This window comes from Stegodyphus dumicola, chromosome 11 (assembly GCF_044657685.1).
Source record: "Stegodyphus dumicola isolate Sdum_Otavi_A_Nest chromosome 11, ASM4465768v1".
Classification (NCBI taxonomy): domain Eukaryota; kingdom Metazoa; phylum Arthropoda; class Arachnida; order Araneae; family Eresidae; genus Stegodyphus; species Stegodyphus dumicola.
In genome coordinates this window covers 35,601,017-35,625,319 of record NC_140778.1, presented here as the reverse complement: position 1 = coordinate 35,625,319, position 24,303 = coordinate 35,601,017, and positions in this window count along the sequence as shown.

Here is a 24,303-nt window from a genome sequence, read left to right as displayed (position 1 = left end):
ATTTGGGAGAACAGATGAATTTAGGCAGAGAGCATCAAATCGAGAATTGTTAATGTTGAGGTCAGTCACAATTATTTTTAAAGCAACTGTTGCATTTTCTTATATCTCATATACATATAATATCATTTATATATCCTTTATTAAATTAAGTTTTTAATCTTAACAGCGATAGCGCAGGATTTTACATTTAAGTACTTTTAAAATAAAATTTTGAAACTCCTTAATTTAAAACTTTTTCTCCTTGTATTTTTTACAATGTATTACATGTAGGCAACGTTTGAGTATGCAAGCCAGCCAATACAATCGCACTGCATGTAAATTACACGATACACTCATTTGCAAAATAATCGAAGCACCAAGAAGAAGGTGCTTGTTTTTGATGAAATTGAATACATGTATAGCTCATACAGAGATAATAAAATGATCAAAACATTACGTGTTCAAAGCTCAGAATCACCCACTGAGTGTTAAAATTAGTATTTGGTCAAACCGCCCCTAGCGGAAATGCATGCTTGAATTCGTCGAGGCAAGGACTTGTAGAGGTTCCTAATGTCATACTGTGACAAATTCTGCCAGGCATTCGCCAGTTGTCGCTCCAGATCTGCGATATTTTTTGCTGTCGGAATCTGGCAGCCTACCATGTCCAGACATGTTCGATTGGTGAAAGGCCTGGTGACCTTGCTGGCAAAGGAAGAGCATCAACCGCTCGGAGACAGTAGAGATATGCGAGCGGTATGTGGCCTGGCATTCTCTTGCTGGTAAATGGTCCCAGGATGACGTGCCATGAAGGTTAATGCAACCAGCCGCAGGATGGCATCAACATATCGTTGAGCTGTTAAAGATATACGCAGGATGACTAAAGATGACCTAATGTCATAATAAATAGCGCCTCACATCATCACACCAGGGGTTATCGCTGTATGCTTTTGTAAAACAAAGGCTGATTGGGACCGCTGGCCCCGTCCTTTCCAGAAAAGAACACAGTGGTCATCTGCTTCAAGAGTGAAGCGGGATTCATAGCTGAACACTATAGGATGCCGACCGCAGCCGTGATAATCGGCTGCGACACCACTTCAGACGACTCCGCCGATGTGGTGGGATCAAAGGCAAACGTCTTAAGGCCTTTCGGTCTTCGGCCTCATCTTTCGGAAACTCAACGCAGCTACTTAAAGATGCGTTTTACGGAAAATACGGAATACAGCTGAAGATTACGAAATACTTGGATACTTATGTGTATTATATATACAGGCATTCTACTGCATTAGACAGTACTTTGCTGTTCTATCAATTTTTTTCACAATGGACCTTGTGAGAAAAATTCCTTAGTGAAGCGGTCGAAACGCGAACGTGTATGCAAGAAATTTGAGACACTTTGCCTCAGTAAGAGTTCCATGTCCAGAGAAATCATGAAGTATACCGCAGGTGGGATGCCATCTGCCGGTCAGGGTTTCTTGCAGTAGCTGTTGAACTGTATTTTCAGAAAGAAATCACTTCGAGGCGGAGCCAGGAGCGAGCGGGAGCCAGTCAGGAGTAGGAGGGCGGAGTTAGAATAAGTTGCTATATTAAACATGAACCTTATAAGAGTCCTTATAAGACCTTATATAACCTTTCTTATAAGGTCCATGATATTAAACCTCTTTATGCCCTACACCATTATTTTTAATAAATACTGGATGCGGGGCGTACTGTGGAATAGCACGGTGTACCATAATAGCCAAACTTTAGACCTTTTGAAAAGCTTCAGTCTATGAAAATTCTTATAAAACTTGCAATTACCCCCCCCCCCTTTTTTTTTCTCTCAAAGAGTTAGTATGGGAAGGCATTACCAGTTGACCTATGGTACATCGCTGGTGTCCCCCATACTTTTACTTTACCTATTAAACCTCTTTTTTTTATTAATAAGGTAGCTAAATATGAATATTCAATATGTGGGCCACGTACGGCTTTCTAAAATAGTCATCTTCTATTTTCTCAGAGTTCAGTAAATCCGCGAAGTCTGAAGTTAAGTTTTGCTCCGCTTTTCTGTAAAAACTTTCATTTAACTTATTGAGATGATCTTGAATGTATTCTTTTTTAGGTCGTTGTGGAAGTTCTTATTTCTGAGAAAGTAAGGCCCCGTTCAGACGAGGGCGTAAAGGGCATAAGTGGTTAAAGCCGAGCTCCGTTGCCAAGGAAACCAGTCTCTGCTACGTCACAGAATCTGGTTTAGGGCTCATGGCATAGAGTTCAAAGTTTTCAACTTTACGCCGAGTTTGGGATAAGCGTCGACCAATCAGCGCGAAGCTAAAACGAAGCGGCTTTCTTTAGACGCTTTCGCTGTCACATTGAAGGTGACATTTTTTTTTAATAAGGAGCACATCATATCCGAATGAATTGTAATCGTATCCGAACGAAATAATGAGTTGTAATCTTATCCGAACAAAATAATGAGTTGATCTCGCAAGAAATCTACGATGATGACATGCATTTTTTAATGAGTTTTTCAACTTATATTGAAAAATATGGATAAATTTCGTAAAGCGAAAGTTAAGCTCAGGATTATGCACGCTGCGTATGATCCTGTAGATGATTGATCCCATCCAATATTTTTCATTTTATTATGAAAATTCATTAAAATTTCCGTAAGGAAGCTGAGCCTTTCTTCCGTAAATGAAACGTTTTGAAAAATGGAGTTATTATTATTATTTGTTTTAATAATATGAGGCATTACTTCCATTCAATTAAGGTTTGGAGAATACTTGATATTGAAAGTGATGTTTAGGGGTAAATTTTGCCAAATTATTTTTGCATGCGTCCAGCTTTATTTGCAGGGATAGTCTAGAAATTTTAAATCCTATCACAAATTCTTGACATTATCACTTATCGTCGGCAGTTTTGATTAATAACAATAACATAACAATTGGGAATTTTTTATTAAAAAACCGAGATTTCCCTGGAAAGTACACATAGAAAACGCTACTAGAAGTCCGAATTTATGTTTGGGAAAAACGAATAGTAATCTCTACTGCTATTTAAAAGGTTTGATTTATGCATTACTCCATTTAGCGTTCAGCTTTAAATAAAATCCTGAAATTGGAAAACTTGCTAGTTTTAGCATACTTTTGATTTTGAATCCTACAGAAACTGTCTTCACTCACCATTATTTTTCAAAAAACAAAAGTCTCGCAATATATCGCAAATGCATTTGGCAACGAACAACATTTCTAAAGACATCTTAACTACAATGCAAATAAAACTTAATTATATGTTTCAAAACCACCGCTTTGCTCAAACAGGCAATGCAGTTTTATTCAATAGAGAACAAGAAAGCAAAACTTACGCTGTTATGGCGAGAATTTTCCAAAATTTTATACGCCGAAAGGAGAAGAAAACAATTGGTAGATAGCAATTTTTATAATAATTCATATTAAACAAAGATTGTGAATGGGACAAGGAAGGATTCGTAGATCTAATGCCGTCGCTGATACTTGGATGACAGCGGCTTAACCGCCAGCAGTTAGCCGACAAGGACCTATCAGTTACAACGTTTCTGCTGATTCCCCATAAGTTTAATATTTAAGTAATTTTTTCACCTATGAGTAAATTTTTTTCAATTCTTCAATGAGCTTTAATTCTTGAGTAATTTAACATAAATTATGGCTTTTCGTGTATATCGTCCAAATTGAAAAAAATGTTGAAGTTTCTCGTCAAGGAAAAGGAATAAAGAATTAAAAAAAAAATTAGCTAGTTACAGTCGGTCACTAAATTACATTTTTATTTTGAATCTGCAATAATTACCCGTATTTTTTCTTCATTCAGTTGATGCATTAGGTTCCTCCTACTAACACACTTCGCGCTATGGTGTTCTGCTGTTCGTAACTTCTGTAATACAGCGACGCTTCAGTCCACTATTTTTAAGCTAAGGATGAGCAATTTGTCTCATCTATGTGAGATTAAGTATCTTGGAATTAAATACTCGGTTCCGTAGCATCATTTTATATACCACGCCTACCGCTTAAAACGTTAGAAAGATTAAAGTTTAGAAAAATAAACTGTTGTATAATGCTAGTTAAGAAGAAAAATAATATTTAAAAGTTGTTTTTTTTTTCTGTTCAGAAATTAACTAATTTTTGCAAAATCTAAATTTCAAACTTTGTATCTTGAAAAAGGTACTGACATCCAACTCGAGCTGGACTTAGTTTTAATTTCAAACTCCACCCACGAAACATCTTGCGTCGGGGTGTGCGCGAGAATTTTGAGTATTATTTATGCGTACCTCCAGAAGAGCGGTGTCATGGTACACCAGGGTACCTGGGCAGAAGGCCCTACCCCTTGTAGATCATGTTTGAAAGTTTCGAATTATGATAAAAATATAACCTCTTTTGGGGATTTAAGTTTTTTTTAAATAAAATTTTCCTTTTTTTTTTTTTTTTTTTTTTTTTTTTTTTTTTTTTTTTTGGGGGGGATCCTTTGAGAGCTTTCAAGGGGTATAGAGATTTTTTATCGCTGTAGAGATTTTTTATCATCACTACAGCGAATTCTTTGGAATTTCCTTCTCATAGCGATGTTTGAGGAGACTGGCGAGTTCCTTACTTCTTTTAACATTTCTGGGGGCAATTTCTTACTTTGCATGCTTGTGAGCAGAGATAATTTTTTCTCTGATCTCCTGGAAAAAACTATCAATTTTATCCCCCGATTATATCGTGGGTAATGTGCAGTGAATTTTGTTGAGAGCTTTGACAAATTTTTGCCAGTCCGTGCGAAAGGATCTGGTGTCTACTGATGTCAAGAATTATTTTAGCCGGATTGTGATCCGAAGAGAGTTCGTCAAGCACGGAAATATCCAGTGGAACACTGGTATTTCCTAGTCAATAATTCTCATAATAAGTCAATAATTCCCGTAGACCCAGAGTTATACCGTGTTGAGTATTTATGCGTCGGGGTGTTTTGTTGAGTATTTTGCCGCCGAGAATTTTGAGTATTATTTATGGAAATTCCACGGTAGTAAAAATATACTATGATTGTGTCTTAATATAATATTGTGTATTACGTTTTGCAAGTCTTGATGTGCAGTTTTCAATATACTCAGTTATATTAATTGTTTTCTATTTTATTAATATGCGTCAAAAATTATAAATATTCATGCATTATGACAGCAAAATATATGTACTGAAAATAAATAAAGTTGAGTCTTTGAAACCGACAAACTTAAAATTGATAGTACAAGCATGACTTTGAGCTAATTTCTTTTGTAATGTGTGATAAATATGTGATAAAAAATAAGAATGCAATGTCCAAAATGACGAACATAAGAATGACAAATTGAGAAAAACATGAATGCTATTTCTTCGTTCATTATTTATTAATGTAATCATTGGTTAACCAATGAATAATTTGTTACTAAATGACCTAAATATTTCAGAGACATAAGTCGAATTTATTCATATATGTTTTTTACTTTTATTTACCTAATTAAGGATATTTCATTTTGATCCATTTAACACTTCTTCATTTTGCCGGTAAGAATAAATTTATTGTTAAGTAGCAATAAGTTTGTCAGAAACAATAAGTTGCCATTACTTATATTTCAGCATTTGCAACAATATTTAAATTTCAGATAAATCCAGAATGTTCTATGTAATTGATTTTTTTTAGTCAAGCTCGAACTTATTAGCCGAAGGGGTGTTAGCCCGGAAGGCCTGTTAGTTTCACAACGGTATTTTGTGTCAAATCACTATAAATATCTTATTACTTTTCAAATTATTGCCACCAAATATTATCGCCCTTTATTATATTTAAGGAAATTAATTAATGAAGAATTTGAATGATTATATGTACGTTTTACACACTGGGAAAAAACAACAATACCTAGAGACATCAAATTCTGAATAATGCAGTCTTCAACCTGAATATGGGCAACTAGAAGCCCAAATGTTGAATTTCAAATTTGTTTTATTATCTCTTTCATAGTTTTTAAACTTTAACGAATTTTTTTTAAGAAACTCAACGATTACAATCAGTGGCAACAGTTGCGCGGAATAAAATATTCCTATCTCTAGAGCGCGAGACTGCCTATCACAAACTGTGAATATATGCTGTTTTTAATTATTTTTAATGGCTTATTAGTGAACATAACCTCACGAATTATCTCATCGCGTGTCCCTTTTCGAGTTACGGATCAATAACTGAGGTTTGTGAATCCGACGTCTTTGCGGCATTACAGAACTTAAAACCAGTCGACCGGAAATATCTTTTGAGAGTTTACTGAAGGGACAGAACGTCTGCAAGACCTTTCAAGGTCCATCTCAGTTCCTACTAATTTTCAGTTTTTAAAAGCTTAAGCTTCCTTCTTACTTTTTCAGCAAACATTTATCAGGTAACACAAAAATATGAAATCTAAAAGTAAAAGTATCCCTCTTTCCTTCTTGTGCTTCCCAAATCTTAAGCTTACGATTGGATTCTTTCAGTTTCTGAAGCACCTTTCTAAGATTTTCTAGATGTTCTTCAAAACTCTTTCCGACGATGATGATGTCGTCCAGGTATATCACACAGGCTTCGTAGGAAAGAACTTTTAAAACAGTCTCCATGAGGCGTTCGAATGTTGCCGGCGCATTACACAGTCCAAACGGCATCGCCTTGAATTGCCAAAGCCCTTGTTCCGTAGTAAATGCCGTCTTTTCTCGGTTATCCGGATGTATTTTTACCTGCCAATAATCACTCTTTAAATCAAGTGTTGAGAACCACTTGCTTTCAGAAAGAGTGTCTAGAATGTCGTCAATTCTAGGAAGAGGGTAACTGTCTTTCTTCGTAACCTCATTCAACCGGCGATAGTCGACGCAAAATCTTGTTGAGCCGTCTTTCTTTCTGACGAGAACGCTGGGACATGCCCATGTACTCGCTAAAGGCTCGGTGACATCGCCTTCTTCCATATCTTTTAACAGTGTTCGCACATCTTCCTGTTTAGCAAGCGGTAGACGTCTTGGATGTTGCTTGATCGGGGGATGATCGCCGGTATCTATTCTATGTTGTATCAAACTAGTTCGACCCACGTCAGAAGACGAGCGGGACAAAACAACTTGAAGATCTTTAATGACGCGATCGGCAGCATATCTCTCTTTATCGTTTAATTGTGCAATCTGCAATAACTCCGATGTAATGCTCTCTGAGGACACGGATTCTGGGATGTTACTCTTTCTTTAAACGCTGGTTACTGGAGTACATGTTGCAATCACTTCGCCTTTCTTAATAACTCTCGACTTCTCAGTTACTTTGGCGACTCTCACCGGGATAACCGTTCTGGATAGGTCGACGAGTGTTGAGGCTACTAGTACTCCTTTTGGGCTATTGCAGTTATCGGGACTATGATCCCTAAGCGGAAATTTCTATTTTCGGCTATGGATCCAGGAAGTAAAAATCCGGTTCTTGCTGGTATAGTGATATTATTTTGAGCTATAATTTTGTGGATAGATTTCACTCCATCATTAATTCCGAATAGGGTTATGTCCTCAGATGTAGAATGCAATTCCTTATTTTTAGAGTCCAAGGAAAAATTGTCCCGTAGTAAATGTAATGTAGTCCCATAGTAAAGTCCAATCCGAGTATGCAAGAATCAGTGATCTCTGCTACATATGCCGTGTGATGGTAAGCGGCACTTCCAAACGTGATGTTAACGTTTACTTTTCCATCGATGTCGATCTTCTCACCGGACACAGTCTGTAGGGTAACGCAGAGCGGCGTCCAGATAAGTTTGCTTTCCAGTTGCTGAGCCTAATCTATTCGGATGATGGTAACGTTGGCTCCTGTATCTATTGTCATATTGCAGGGAACTCCATTAAATATGTCCTATTATGAAAAGTCCATTACTGCCGCCTCTCACTGCAGAAATCTGAAGCGCTTTAAACTGAGGCTTTCCATTATCTGGCAACCTGCGCCCCGCGAGATGGCCACTAATTAGTTTCCCTGCTGTTTCTTAGGAGCGGTCTTAACATCCGTACCCTGGGGTATTCTGCAGTTTCGTCATATGTGTCCTTCAGCACCGCAGTTCCAGCACTTAACGGTCGGCTTTTCTCACCAATATTCCGTCTCAAGGCGTTCAGTTGTCTAGTTAAATCGTCTAGACGAGCGGTGATTTAATCCTCTGGCTCCTGGACTTGAGCAGCTCTGACTGGGTGGCGGTCTCGATGAGTGGCTTGCTGGGCTGCCTCGAATTTCATGTCGTACACTAAAGCGCTTTTCAAATCTTTAACATCCGCCATTCGCAGTGTTTTCTGTATATCAGGGTCCCGGATGCCATCGATGAAATATTGCAGCGACAGGATTTCCCTCGTTTCTCTCGGGCACTCCGTAAAGGCGAGGTGGGACAGCCTTTCAACATCCGTGGCAAGTTCCTGGCGTGATTCGGTGGGCTTCTGTTGACGGGATTTTAATTGAAGCCTGCTGTAGTCTTTTAAACATTTCTTGCCAAAGCGCAGCTCCAATGCGCCGGATAGAGCTTCGAAGTCAAGTCTTTGGTTTTCGGGAAGCGTCTGCAGGATATCCGCTGCGTCTGCTCTCAGAGAAGCGGCGAGATGACAGGACTTAGCTTGGGAATCCCATCCATTCGTATCCGCAACTATAGAAAATTGGGTCTTATAACTTGCCAGGATGTCTTCCCATCATATGTGGATAGCTTCAGAGGTGGACGAGCAGGCATCGGTAAGAATTTAAAATCATCACTTCTGCTCCCTGCCGTCGCTACGAATTTCTTTAAAGTATCGACTTCTTTTGCAACGGCTGAAACCCTATCATCAATTTGTTGCTCGACGGCAGAAACTCGCTCTTCTATATGTTCTTTTACAGAAGAAACTCTTTCTTCTATTTCTTCTTTCACCGAAGAAACTCTTTCTTCAATTTGAACTTTTACGGAAGAAACGTTTTCTTCAATATGCCCAACTTTATTTCCAACCACATCTATTCTGCCTTCCATAGCATCGAATTTGCTATGGAATTTCTCTTTTCATTTCGTATTGACTTCCTTCAATCTTTACTTGTACGGATTTTATTTCTTCTTTAACAGATTCCTTAACAACTTTTATTTGTCTTTAAACGTTAATTGACCAGCTTCGAACTTTTCGTGAACGGCTTCCATTTCCTTTTTAACGGATTCTTCCATCTTTTTCTGACCAGCTTCCATTTTTTCTGACCAGCTTCCATCTTTTTTCTGACCAGCTTCCATCTTTTCCTGACCAGTTTCATCTCATCTTTCATTTCTTCTTTAAATGCAGCAAAGGCTGATATCAGCTGTCTTAACTGCTCTTCCATCGCTCTTTTAATTGGCATTCAAACCCCACTTCTGACACCAAAAATTGTTGCGGGTGTACGGGTTCGTTATGAAATGAACGCAGAAGTCCGATGAAAAATGAACAAAAATTTATTATTATCACAACAAAAATGCTTAAATTTTCTCAAATTATCATGCAGTATTACAATATCTCACAGTAGTTATCTTTTAAATACTCAAATGTCCAATAGAACGTAATTCAAAATAGCTAAAGAACGCTAATCCGCGAATTCACTACAATCAACAAGAGCAGTTTTTTAAACAACAACAAACTAAGCAACTACTACAAACTGAGATGTTTTCCTCCTTTTATAAGATTTTAAAATCACGCGCTAGAATTTTCCAGTACTTTCTCGAAATGAAAAAGAGATATTTATTTATTTAATGCACGCGCTCTTGTATTTTCAATTTTCCGGCTTAGCTTTCTTTTAATATTTGTCACGCGCTGCACTGCGCGAGAAATAAAACCATTTAATTTATAATTGAACTAACATTAGCTTTTTAAATACCAAATTCGTAACAGTATTCATACTGGAATCACATGTGTAGCTATATTATTAGGCATATACATAAAATGGTTCTCTACCTGAACTCAAACAAGACCAAAAGTTAAAACTTAAATTCATTTTTTTTTTGTCACGGCACCATTTATGTGGTGTTGGTGCACCATTAATGTGGTGTTGATGGCGTGACCGCCTAAAAGTAACGATGCTAAGAATATCAAATACAACTTACTTCGTAAATCGTTAAACTAAAATTTAGTAGTTAGTACATTGCATGATCTTTACTAAATAGAATAATATGACTTACTCAATAAAGCATGCATGAGCCGAATGTCTCTTTTCCAAGCTCACATTTATTTTACCAAACACATTTTCTTGATTAAAAAGGCACATTTATCACACACATATAAAATATTAAAATATCATAACTTAAATACACACAATGCGATAACTAAACATGGAATGTTTCGCGGAGTGCCGAAGCGTGACTATTCGTGCAATCCTGTCCCATCGGATATATCAGTGGTCGAAATTGTCTCCTATTAATTTTCGTATTATCGCGCGGTCTGGTTACATATTTGTACCCCCTTCTTTTTTTTTACATTCACGTTTTTTTTGACACACTTATCATCACGTGTTGACACATCGCTGGTCAAGCACATCTTGAAGTCGAACACATATTGATATTCTCCTTAAGCGTTTATTTTATGTTATTCACGGCAGCAGGACGATAGACTGCTAAGCATTTGAGACTCAAACTAAGCATTTTTCACTAGATACTGGATTTCTTCCTTCAGCTTCTTTCTATGCAAAAATACGACGACATTCCACGTGCACAATATGCAGGAACGATGGCGACTTTGAGTGTGTATGGCCCGAAGGCCCACACACTCGTTAACACGACTTCAGGCAGCAAGCGGGGAAAGGGGAAGACAAACCAGTCCTTCCAGTTTTTATACACTTCGACGCACGTGGCAGCGTGCGATAACGATACAAGAATCGATGCAGGCACTGTGCAAAATTCTGTGTTCTCACAATGCCCATGTAATATTTATATTTATATTTTTACACGGAGGAAATATTCTCTTCTTCCAGGATTACTATTACCACTGTAAGACATTTACAATTAAGTCAAGTCAGTGGTTATCTCAGGCGGCGCTCAGTGTGCATCGCCTTCCTGTTCCCTTCACATTCGTTAAAAGATTCTGAAGATTTTTGAGAAGCAAAAGTTAGCACAGACAAAAGTTTATTTTAAGAAATGGTAAAAATCGGAATATTATATATTTCCTTATACATAGTTATATATTTCTTTTTAAACACGCACTCACATATTAACATACATGTATATTTAGAAATATCCCTGTTGTGTTTTGATGCAAAGTTATAGCAGCATTAAATGTAATTTATTACATAATTCCTGAATGTTATTTAATGATTTTTGTTCACGTCACGGCTCCCACTCTTGGGCTATTCCACCTACTTATGTGTTTATTGATTGACAACTGGACTGATAAGTTTTTGTCACAAAAATATCTAATTTTCTGTGTTTTATTGGTCATTTAAAAGTTATTTTAATTGCTTACATGTATATGATAAAATTTAATAATTTTTACGCAACATGAAGGAATACAAATCTTTTGCTCGAAAAGGCGGAATTAACAAGTATCCGATGGATAATCATAGTGAGAAATGTAATCATAATTTTGGCTTTGGATGTACAAAAATTAATTATATAAAAAGTTTCTGCCTTCGGCGGATTGGATTTTCTTGAAGCTTTTCATATTCAGAAAGATATCTCTAGATTGGCTTAAGACTTTAATTCCAATCCATTCTTTTCTAAAGCTTTTAAAATTCTATTAACTTATTTTTTTAATTTTCGTTAATATTCTTGCCGACAGTTGGTGCTAGCTACCTTCTCGTTCGTTTTACCGTTTTGGGGCATAAAAACAACTGTGGCTTTCCCTTCGTTGCAAATTTATTTGCTTTCGATGAAGAAGGACTTGCACCTGTTTGCCCTTCAAATCAATATTGAGTCTTGATTAAAATTTGTACCAAACACAAGATTATTGCTTTGCCGAATTTTATGTTTTATTAATTAATTTTTAAATTATTAGACGCAGCACGTTAGAGGCTAAAAATCAAACAACGCTAGAAAACATCAAATATTTTATTTACACCGCAAAGCCATTAGCACACAAATCCATGAGAATCCACAAATCCAAAAATGGTTTTAAGCAGCAGAGTATTTAATTTTTAAAGTTACTCATCAGAAGCAAGTAAACGATTTTTAAGTGACCCACAGAACACCGTGACAGGAGATACTAGTCCAAACTATAAACAGTTTTTTTTTTCGGAAGCTCATAAAAAATGTCTATCGGTTGTACAATAGTGACCTACACTAATGATGCATATGTATATCGAAATTAACGCAATCATTTCTGGGATGAAAGATTTATCAGCATATAAAAGTATTCAGGATTTACATGTACTCATATTCCTGTGGAATTATCTTTCTTCGGCAACTAGTCACCGAACTTTCCAAAGTCAAACACGAAAGCAAAAAAAAAAAAAAACGTAAATACTCCTTTTGGATACACTTTTGAGATTACGCTGTTCATTTCTAATTACCTATCACCCGGCAAATTGAGGCACATTTGTCCTTTTATTCATGGTCTTATATTATGTTGTAGAAATGGCCTTGGCTTAATCTGTTAAAACGCTACACACACACGTATTTTAAGTTTACATTTCTTAGCTTTAAAATAATATTTTTATTCTATTTTGGGCTGACAGATGACGTAGTTGTCTGTCGTGGAAAATTTAAAGATACACCATTATTTGACTCATCTTTTGAAATCAAAAAGGCATCTCTGCTCCGAATGCTATTGCTCTATACATGTGAAGAAGAATCCAGTTGAGCTGATAATATCGTATGATATTTCAGTAGTTATTTCTGCAGTGACAGTTGAACTTTGACGAATGAAATTCAAGTACAAGTTTTAAGTTCAGAATTTGAATTTCGAGCGAACTTTTGGTGAGCAGAGTATTATACAAGTAAACAAATATTTACTTAATTATATTTAGTTGAAGAAAGATCCTTCGAGTGAACACTTTATTAACAGAGTCTGGATTACACATTTATATAACATAATAGGTGTAGATAACGCAAATCATAGGTGTAGATAACATAATAAATGTAGATAACATAACATATATTATTCGTGTAACAGAATAGGTGTATTATTTGAGTATGAAAAAGCATGCTTGGGCTCTCTGACTAAGGTCGATGCCTTCTTGGAGGGATTTTCAAGGGAAACTAGTTAGTATATTCCTTACACAGGAAACATACCATGAAAACGACAGCGCCGGCAGCCCGTCTGCCTAGATTCCAGCTCAGGGCAAATTACCATTATTCAGCTCGGCAGGTTATAGCTCCTTGTAGCTTGATAATACATCAACACTATTTTAATACTATCTCAAAATAAATTTGGAAGTTTTATTCTTTTTGCAATTAGTTGAATTTCAACTGCAATCAACGTTCACATGAAAAATTTGAAAGAGTGATTAAAGGGCCGATTTCATGACTTGATGCAGAAGCAATTCTCCTATACATAACAGTAGTTCTCTGTAACCTGAAATACTTCCACGCTAGGTCTTGCGTTGAGAATTTTCCTGATAAAATAGCAAAGAACCAAGGACTACAAATTTTGGAGCACCTACTCTCATAAAGAACTTTTCATTCCGCATCAGATATTCAAAAAGTGAACAGAAAGGGCAAAATAGACAAAAGCTAAAAATGGGAAAACTGAATGTGAATATAGCACTTTATTGTCGGTCCGCTGCGCGTTACCAGCTCAGATGAAGTGAAAGATAACTGATACTTTCACACATATGGGATTATACTGAGATTCTACTGTTTGGGTAGTACTTGCCAGTAACCTAAAAAAAGGTGAATTTGAGTAAAAGGGGGGAATGCTTAATGTTGTTTTATAATAATTTTTTGGAAACATTTCTGTGGAACAAAGTTTATAAAATTATAAACACATCACACTGAGAGATCAAATGAAAACTATTGTTAGGTCTCAGCCAAAATTTCTGTATGTGTAACGTCAAAGCGTATTTTATTCATTTGTGTAAGAATTTATTTACTTGTATATACCAACGAGTTCTATCTAAAATTCTCAATCACTTTAATACTTATTTATTGGTACTTCTTGCAGTAGTAATCAAGATCTAATCAGAACATAATCACACATCTGGATTGATCATCATCACACACATTCTAAATCAGATTTCAAAAATACCTTCCTGAAAGCGAACTGAAGGAAGACTTTAAACACGAAAAAATGCAATAGACGTAAGAAAAGTATATTTTATTCCAAAGCCACCGCTCTGCCTGAAATACGGATAGCAGTTTCTTTAAAAAAAATTCTCCACCACCAAATTAATCTTTAAAAGATCGTTATTTTAAAATACATAAAGCATAAGAACATATGAGAAAACTAGTGAGTAAAAATTGTTTATAATTTTTATTATAATAATTATAATCTCAAAATATGAATATAATTTTAAATATCGATGGCATTATCGAATGGAAACCTCTTTCCATGTGAGAATTTCATTAAGAAATCTGAATTTTTTTTAAATTTTAAAAAAATTTCCGAAGTATTTGATAGTCCAGCGTGCATAAACTTCATTCATTTGTTCAAAAGTTAGTAAAGTGTTTGTTATCAGAGATAAAGGCTGATATTGATCAATGAACGATAATGTTATGCAGTTTTCTGGACCAAGAATTTGTGAGATTTTCTGCACAACCAAGTCTCAGTTTCAACATTTTAATGTAAATCTCTTCAGGTCTGACATAGTTTACGTGACTCAAATAGGTACGGAAAATGGATTCACATTGTGAAAAAAAAAAAAAAACATTGATCTTAATATTCTTACAGGCCTAGCTGCCAAGCGGTAAAGTCGCTGAACACTGGTAGTTCGGTTCGAGTTTCGAATCTCGCGAACGGGCTGGTTACATGGGCGTTTTCGTGTTTTTTCCATGTTTATACGAATCAGTTTCCCTTAGAAAGACTTCCACGAAGGCATCCTTTCCCTTAGGCAGATAGCCCTGGTGTGCTTTGACATAATTAAGTAAACCAAACCAAAAGCTTAATATTCTTACAAACTTTTTTTTTTATTTTCTTAAACAACATGTCAATCATCATTATACAGGCTAAAAGTATGTAAAGCTAAAGGTAGTAAAAAGTAAAAGATAATTATGAAAATAAAATATTCCAACAGCGATTACAAGAATAAGTCATATAAATAATGAAGTCGGTAGCTCCAAACATTTAGTGCAATAATAATGCTAATTAAGTGAATGGGAAATGTTATCGGTGGTCGTGTAAAAATTCTCCAACGGTGTCTTTTTTCATCTTATGAAATGCTAATTCTTAACAAAGTTTTGGTTTCGTATGTTATATCATCTGCTCGAAAATCACATTCTTCTTGTTAACCTTAGATAGCGAAAACCGTACGGCAGCCTAATTTGCAAACTGAGTTGCTCTTGAGTTGGGTAAACTTTATTACAATGCAAAATAACCTGTGAATCTGTGAACACACAACCTAAACTGTTAAAATTCGAAATTATCTTAACCTTTTGAAAAATTAGTAAAGTTAACAATTATTTAACTGTAATTACAAAGGAAGTGTGGTGAAAATCCAGATAAAAAAGTATCTCTTCATTCATGTGGTCATTCTTGTGGTTTATAACGAAAATATGACGCAAATAAAAAACGATGACTTATTGTAGTAAATGCAGTATGACAAGGATGAGGCTGTTTTTTCCTGTAGTTAACTTTCAAATATTTAAAAAAGCAAAGCTTAATTTAAAGTTAACCATATTATAAGTCTACAGTACTATTAACCCTTACGTAGCTTTCCAGTAGCCCAGCCAATATCTAAATTTTGGTTTTAAAATGTATTTAGCAGTAACTACCTTTTACTGACATAGTGCGAACACTACACTAGCTAAGCTATATTCCTACTTTTAAGCTCTGTCACTCTCAGTTTAAATTTGTGTAACGTTCTGATCTGAGCAAAAATTGCGGCATAAATAAAGAAAGATTGCCCACATTAAAATGTAAGAGTTAATAAAACTTATGAATAGTTGTCGCAAATTGCCTAAATGCGAAATTCTTTTATGTTCGTCCGAAACTCAGAATTCTTTTTAATTTTTGATTCCAAAGTTGAACCTGGAAATAAACAAATGCTTTTTTTTTTTTTATTTAAAAAGCTCAAGGACTTAAATTAGTCGATATAAGCTTGGAACAAATATTTAATTACATGACAAGAGTTACATTTTTAATTTGCTAAAAGAAGGCTTAGCTTTTATTTGTCAGCAAATGAACATGGCCTTCTAAGGGTCTAAACTCACAGGCAATCAAAGTAATCGTTCTACTTAGACTCCAATTCTTGGAAACGTAATGGGTCGCAGAATGTGGACTGATACAAATGACTAAATACGTATAACATTAGGGAGTTCACTTTAATAGCTGCTCTTAATTTCTGTGATTAAAGATTGGTCAGAGGTAAGTTTCAGACTTTCAGAGGTTGAAAAAGTTTGAAATACAATATCTCTGCAAATTTAATTAATTTTTAATATATTTAAATGTATATTACATTTAAATATATTTAAAATAAGTTTTAAATATATTTAAATGTAATATACAAAGTGGCATGAGTAAACAGGAATAGGACAGCCCAAAAGATTGTTCTTAGTGAAATTTATATTGTATAAAAGAATTATTACATTACATAAAATTATGATATAAAAGTTATATAGTGAAACTTATTCAGGTTAGGAGCTATTTATTATCATGCGCTTGGGGTTTATTTTAAAAAGAGCCGGCAAAATTACATGAATCTGTAATACGACAGCAATATGTCTATAAGTTGAAGTTATAATTTATATCCTATATGAATAGTTGTCACAAATTTTCTAAATGAGAAATGCTCTTATGCTCGCCCGAAATTCAGAATTTCATTGCCTTTATTTTAAACCTATGGTTACAAATGGAAATGAATGAAAGTTTTGGTCATTTGAAAAGCTCCATAAACTTGTACGTATATAGACATTTGTACATGTCTGTACAAATGTACGAGCTAATATTTTCCTGAAATATTTAGTCCACGTAGAAAGATTGCTTTCATTGCTTGCGAGTGAAGTCTGCTAGAAGAGTGAGGTCAGTTGATTTGCTAATGAATAAAATTTAAGCACTGTTTTTCAAAAGTAATGTTTAGTTTTTTTCAACAAAACTTAATTAATATAAGTTTTAAATACATGTAAACATGAATTGCAAGGCAGCATATATAATGGAAATTAAAAAGTAACTAGAAATATATCTGAAATTTGTGAATTCATTTGTAACCGCTAAAAAAAGTATATTCGCGAAACCTCAAGAACTCTCATGAAATTTGCGAAATTCACCGAAGCCATTTACTTTGGAGGGAATATGTGGGACGAAGTTTTAACTTAAGCAACGTTATTGGTCAAACGCTGCAGTTTTGTTCAAAGCGAAATTAGTAATCAAACTAATAGAACGTTATATCAAATCATTCTCAATTTCGCAGTCGATTTCTTCAGCTTAACGGCCAAATGTTTAAAAAAGTGATGATAACCATAATATTTCCATGTGACTTCTTTTTTTTTAATCTCCCGTAATCATGATATGCATCGAAACGTTTTTACAGCTGAAATGAAATGGATGAAACAGTTACTCAAATAATTGCTTAAATTCGTGCAGCAATAATGTTGCGATTCTAGGAATCATCTTAAAAACGTTCACTGTAACTTGAACAATATTTTGATATTTGTAGTATATTTATTTTCAATCGATTTCGTATGAAACAGACATCCTTCGATGGAATTAATTTTTCTTTCGTGTTTTGCAAACTTTCCAAAGATCCTTATTTCAGGAACGAGGCACTTTTCTACTAAGCATTCGAGAGTGTGGTATAACCTACTGGTCATTTAAGAGTCTCATCACTGAGAATAATGCCGATGGGCGCTTGCTCTGCTATAATGGGGAAATTCCTCTCAGTTTAGCTGATGAACATGTCAGAAGACGGATCCAAGTGTCTCTCAGCCCTTCTTCTGTTAACATCCTCTCTATAAAACTTTTGACTGGATAGTACTTCGCGCACACCAGCGGCCGAGTTCAAAAATCGCTGAACACTTCCGTAAAATCGGCGAATCGTTGATGTCCTGAACCTGGATTCGACTGCAGGTGAACGAGCTGGCTACATAGGTATTTTCAAGCTTTTTTCGAAGCATAACGTGCATTCGAGATAGTTTCTCTTAGTACGTCATCCACGAGTCATCCAAAGTCATCTACGAGAGCATCCTTTCCCTTAGGGAGATAGTCCTAATGTGCTTTGACATAATTAAGTAAACAAAACCAAATCAAATGATAGAAATGCAACTACCTCCATGGCGCAAAGAGACACTTAATGAAAGTCCAAGCCTTCTTGTGGATCCGACCACGAGTCCATGCCAATGGCAAATGGCTTCCTTATTTCCGTGCCAGAAAACGACTCAACAGAATATATTGTAAAGTTTTTTTGTGGTCAGTATGCAAAACAAATTTATGGATTATCCCTGGAGATAAAATATAATCACGATGAGAAGATGACATAATTACGTTATGCTCATAACGAATATTTGAAATTACCCGTTAGAGTTTTGGGCTGCGTTTGGTCTAGTATTCGAAGGCACCATTGTTGGCACTGAAGCACACTTTACAATAAATTAATTAGAATATCCTTATAAATGCATCCCGACCTTGCTCAACTAAGAATAGATTGTCGATGGCCATGATGCTTACGTCACTAAGTAAAAATTCGGATTGACTGACCAAAGTAAAAATTCGGATTTAAGATTTGTTGATTTCGTTTACTCAGCAAAGTCGTGAGTATTTTAAATGTGATTTCCTAATAATGCAAAAACAACTTATCTAGATGTCGCAATATATAAATCCAGTACAGAGAATTTTCGAGTGCAAATTTAAATTAAAAACTGGCTAATATAGTTAGTTTGACGCATATGAAATTAAAAATTGACAAAATGTAATAAAAACAAGTAAATAATTTGGACTCCAAAAAGGAACCTTTCACTCTTCTACAACAATTGATATCCAAAATTAGACTGTTGATGACTAAATTGCAAATTATTGTAGCAGAGAAAGTGCTCAGTTTTAAAATTTATAAATATTTCAAAATAGAATAAATTCTATTTAGAATATTAGCAAAGGGAGATTACTGAAAGCTCTCAAAAACGCATTTTATACCTTTGATTTATAATTTTCTCAGACAGAAATTGTAAAACAAGTTTTTAAGTTGCTACAGTGGCTGTCTTGTTTACACTTATTTGTACATTGCAACGAAATGTTTTGATGGCATATTTGAAGGGTTGGATGTGTAAGAGTAAGATCTTGTCATTCAGAAGCTATCTTCAACAATCGTTAATGGCAAGCAATCTAATAAGAGAATAAAACTGCGAACTGGACCTTGGGCACATTTCACTTTGGCTGCCAGGAAAGAAAACTTAAATGGGTATCTAACAGAAATAATGCATGAAACTTAAAGCACTAAATTCACTAAAAATCTCCAAATGCTTTCATGTTTCTCTTGGAAGAGCTCAAAGATTCCAAAATGCTAAGGAAAAGATAGGGATCATAATTCCAGAATGCTGCCGCTAATTTTTCCTGGAGTCTTTCTTCTTTAATAAACATTTTTCATTGTTTGACATTATTTTAAGATGCAAGTACACGTTTATATTTAAAATTGTCGCTGTTAATATTCTTGGAGATATGCACACGGACGGGCCAAATGAGAGATTTAATAGTTTCGAATTTTTTAATATATGTTGCGGCTATTTTAAATAAATAATTATATGAGATGAAGAAATTTAGCAAAGCAACAAATCAGTTAAGAACTAGAAGCAAACATGCAGTAACTGGGCTACTTGCACTGCTTGATGAACATCTATCATTTTCATACTTGTGGGCAGTTGATTAAGAGTATGAAATTAAGCAAGCAAGAACATATGTCATAACTGTATTATCTGACGAACATTCGCCTTCAAATTCATATCTCTCTGAATTTATATCAGAGCATGAATTAAATTAAGCCGGATATGTATATGAATTGGCAAGATGTAATCTCTGTTGATATAAAATTAATTTTAATGGGATTTGTTATTACAGGTGGGGTGTCATGGATGTAACTCCTGACTGTAATATCAATATAATTCTGAATCCAAAATGAAATTATCAAATTCTCGAAAAGTTGAAAAAAAATGAACTGAAACCAACAAGTAATTCAGAAGTTAATGGTTTTTATGAAAGCAAAGGAAATTTTTGACCACACAAATATACATATGCGTTTAAACATGACAGCTATTTAAAACTGTTTACATCTTGTAATTTAGTCGAGAAAAGTTTAGATAGGCTAAGTGAAAACTGTGGAGCATTTATTTATTTTAATTAACCAGTTATTTAATGTTACGGCTATTTGTTGTCAGCCTTTTTCCATTTTCTTGCCATAATATAAATTTTATCTCGCGCGTATTTAAGTGTGGTAGAAGGCTGTAGTATTTAAAGGGACTTTTCAGATATTTTAGTCAGAGCGTGTTCCGCCTGCTGAAAGCCCCGTTGTTAGTTGAAATTCTGCGTTAGCAATGTCTTGAGTTTTGCGTTATTCTTGTCAATTGTGCTTATCATGCCCGTACAGGTTTCAGTGAAATTGCTTGCTAATGTTGCTGTATAATCTTTTAGCTTAGTTTTCATTTGAAATTCCTTACCGATAGATATTTACGCCATAATTGACGGCTAGTTTTGCAAGTAAATTAGAAGAAATACATGTTTTTCAAATATACTGAGTGCTTAATGAAAGAGCCTTTTACACCATTCTTAAGTTTCTGATGTTTAAGACGTAGCGATAATTCGTTTAAAAAGGACTGCAACTTTTCCATTACATTACTGAGGAGGATTATCGTAGTGAAATTCAGCTTGTGATAGCAAGATATACAGGTACAGTATATGTACATGATTATAAAAATGCAGAAATATAAGATTTAACATGCAGGTAACTTAAAATTGCAAAAGCTCAAATTCAAGCAATTCATGCAAAATCTTTCATAAAAACAGAGTTAAACTGTGAATATAATTCTGCTATTTTAAAACTTATAAATTACTTTACATAATAACATTTTTCTTCTCCTTTATGTTAACTGCGATTTCCTATATCTATGTATTCTTTAATTTTGAAATGCGTTAATTTAATATTCAGAAAGATATTTTTCGATTGATGACGAGTTCAGATTCGTGTGCCTGGGAAGTAGTCCTAACCCAGTAGAGTAGTTTGTATGATTTTCGATCATGTAAAGTAACAGGAAAAGCATGAATGTGTAGAGGATGAGACTTAATAAGCATTTTGAAGTGAGTTCTTATAATGAGCAGTAGTGGAGTAACATTTCATGAAGATGTCAGCAATTAGGAGCTGGAGGTAATGACGTAGATAGCCTTGAAGCTAGTAGAGTAAAATAAGCGACATCCGAATCTTCCTTGAGTCGTCTCCGTCTTGTGGCTTGCCGACAGAAATATGGAGCGAGAAGCAGTGGATGATATGTTATGTAATTAAAGTGCTGACCAAGTGGAGAAGCGTCTTTCATGGAGAGCGGCTGGAAGGCAAAACTGTGTAGCAAGGATGAACGAAATGCTGTGTTGAAGTAGTCTCCACGCGTTGAAGTTAGCAATTATTTTGTGCCATAAAAATAAAATGCCACGGATTCCTCCTTGGGGAAATCCTCATTTATAATTTGTAATTTTTGATGATGTAGGGTTAAACAAAAATTACTTAAACGCCCCGTAAGCCACCGTTCCTTGGTCCTAGCAAAGAGTTTGTTGTGCGGTGAGTGAAGAAGTCTTTTCAGTGCCATACGTAATTTTGAGAAATAGAGGAAATGAGTTGGGGAATAAAAGAAAGTTAATCAACGAATGGATCATGAACTATGGGTTAAGGTTAAATTGGGAAGAAAATATTCAAGTTCAAATTAGGATAAACGCATTAGTGGTAAATGCCGGCTGATCACCTTCCAGCTGACAGATTTCATGGAATATGGTTGCTATAGCCTCGAGGTTTGACTTTTACTTCTGTGAGAACACAGAATTCTCACAGTGAACACTGTGGCAGCATCGATTCTTGTATCGCTATCGCGCGCTGCCACATGCGTCGAAGTGTATAAAAACTGGAAGGACTGGTTTGTGTTTCTCTTCCCTCTTCTTCTGTCTGACGTCGTGTTAACGAACACACACTCAGGAGTCGCCATCGTTCCTGCATATTTTGCACGTGGAATGTCGTCGTATTTTTGCATAGAAAGAAGCAGAATGAAGAGATCCAGTATCTAGAGGAAAATATGTATTTTAATTTGTACTACATTTTGAGAGAGACTACGTCCTGCGGCCGTGAATAACATAAAATAAACGCTCAAGCAGAATATCAATAGGTGTTCGACTTCAAGATGTGCTTGACCAGTGATGGGTCTTCAAGTGATGATAAGTGTGTAAAAAAATGTGAATGTGAAAAAAGAAGAGCTTGCACGTGTTTAAGAAGACTGCGCGACAATACGAAAATATATATGAGAAAATTTCAACTTCATATAATTTTGATGAGACAGAATTGCAGTTTATCTACGAGTCGTCACGTTTCGGTATCCATCGAACATTCCATTTTAAGTTATCACGTTTTGTGTATCTAAGTTCTGATATTTTATGTGTGTGTGATAAATGTTCCTTATTTAATCCAGAAAATGTGTTTGACAAAATAAATGTGAGATTGGAAAAAGAGAGTATTCGGTATGGTGCAGTAACACAACATTTAATGGTGCTGTGACAAAAAAAATTAATTTAAGTTTTAACTTTTGGTCCTGTTAAACAGGTCCTGTTTGATTTCAGGTAGAGAACCATTTTATGCAATGCCTAAAAATATAGCTACACATGTGATTCCAGTATGAATACTATTGATAATTGCTTAAATATTTTGAATTTTGTGATTATATCTGATATCAAATAGGTGAATATTATTGATGATTGAATAAAATTTTAAATTTTGTGATTATCTGATATGAATCATTAAGAAAGATTAAGTTGAAAATTGCATATGTATAAAAAAGTAGAATTCCATATGACTATGTTTTCTGCTAATGTGAAATAATTTAATGATAAGAAATAGATATGTGAAAATGGTAATATCAATTCAAAATTGGTCGGTATTTAAGAAAGTACTCCTGAATGTATATGATATTGTGTGGTAATGAGTATGTAATAACTTGTAGCCATGTGAAAAATTTCGATAAGTTACAAGTGTATTTATGAACGTACTATATATTAGGAGTAATAATAATAGTAATTTATAGTGGTACTAAAGGATAGTAAATTAATTTAGAATGGCTAAGAAAAATAATGTAATGAACATGAGTCTGGCTACTGCTCTGCCCACTTTTTCAGGGGAGCATGACGAAAATATAAAATTTTTTCCAGATCAGTTATGCAAAATGGCAAGTTTAGAGAACTGGAATGAGAACAGAAAAAGTCTGGTGTTCAAAATTCAATTGAGGGGTAAAGCATTAAAATTTGTAATGGATAATGAATCATGTAAAGAAATGTCATTTGATGATTTAAAAATATTACTAAATAACAAATTTGTAAAATCTCAGTCATTTGACACGATTCAAAATAACTTTACTTCAATTAGACAGACCCCCAAATCAGTCAGTCGAGGACTTAGCGGATAAAGTGAATACTTATGCTACAAAATATTTTGGGTGCTACCCTAGTTCGAGTGAAGAGATACATAACCTCACTCAAAAAGCAATGCTTGCTAAATTCTTAGAAGCTCTCAGACCAGATTTAAGACTGGAGGTTAAAAAAACTAGGACCTGTTGATTTTGCTACTGCTGTTAAACAGGCAAAGAACCTAGAAAAAGCATTGGAGGATTCTGGTAATAGGTCACAGACACATGATTTTTCACCTGAATTAAATACATTAATTGTGCAACAAATGCAAAATAATAGAGCCATTGAGGATTCGTCAAAAAGATTTAAGGAAATTTTACCTAATGGTAGTGTAAACAATGTAACTAGACTAGAAAATAATGCTACACAAAGTAGTAATAATAAAGAGTCTTGTCATATTTGCCAACAGAATCACTGGACTACAGAGTGTAATTATTTTCCTTCAAACAATAATTTTGAATATTATACACAGGCTAGAAACAACCACAGAGGAAATTTCGATAGGAGTAACTTTATTCATAGAAGGAATAGATATAATAGTCAGTATGCTTTCACTCGAGGTAATAGACTACAGAACAGTAGTAGAAATAGGCCACAATACAGAAGATACAATACCCGTAGGAATAATTTGAAGGGTACTTACAGAAATCCCAGATACACA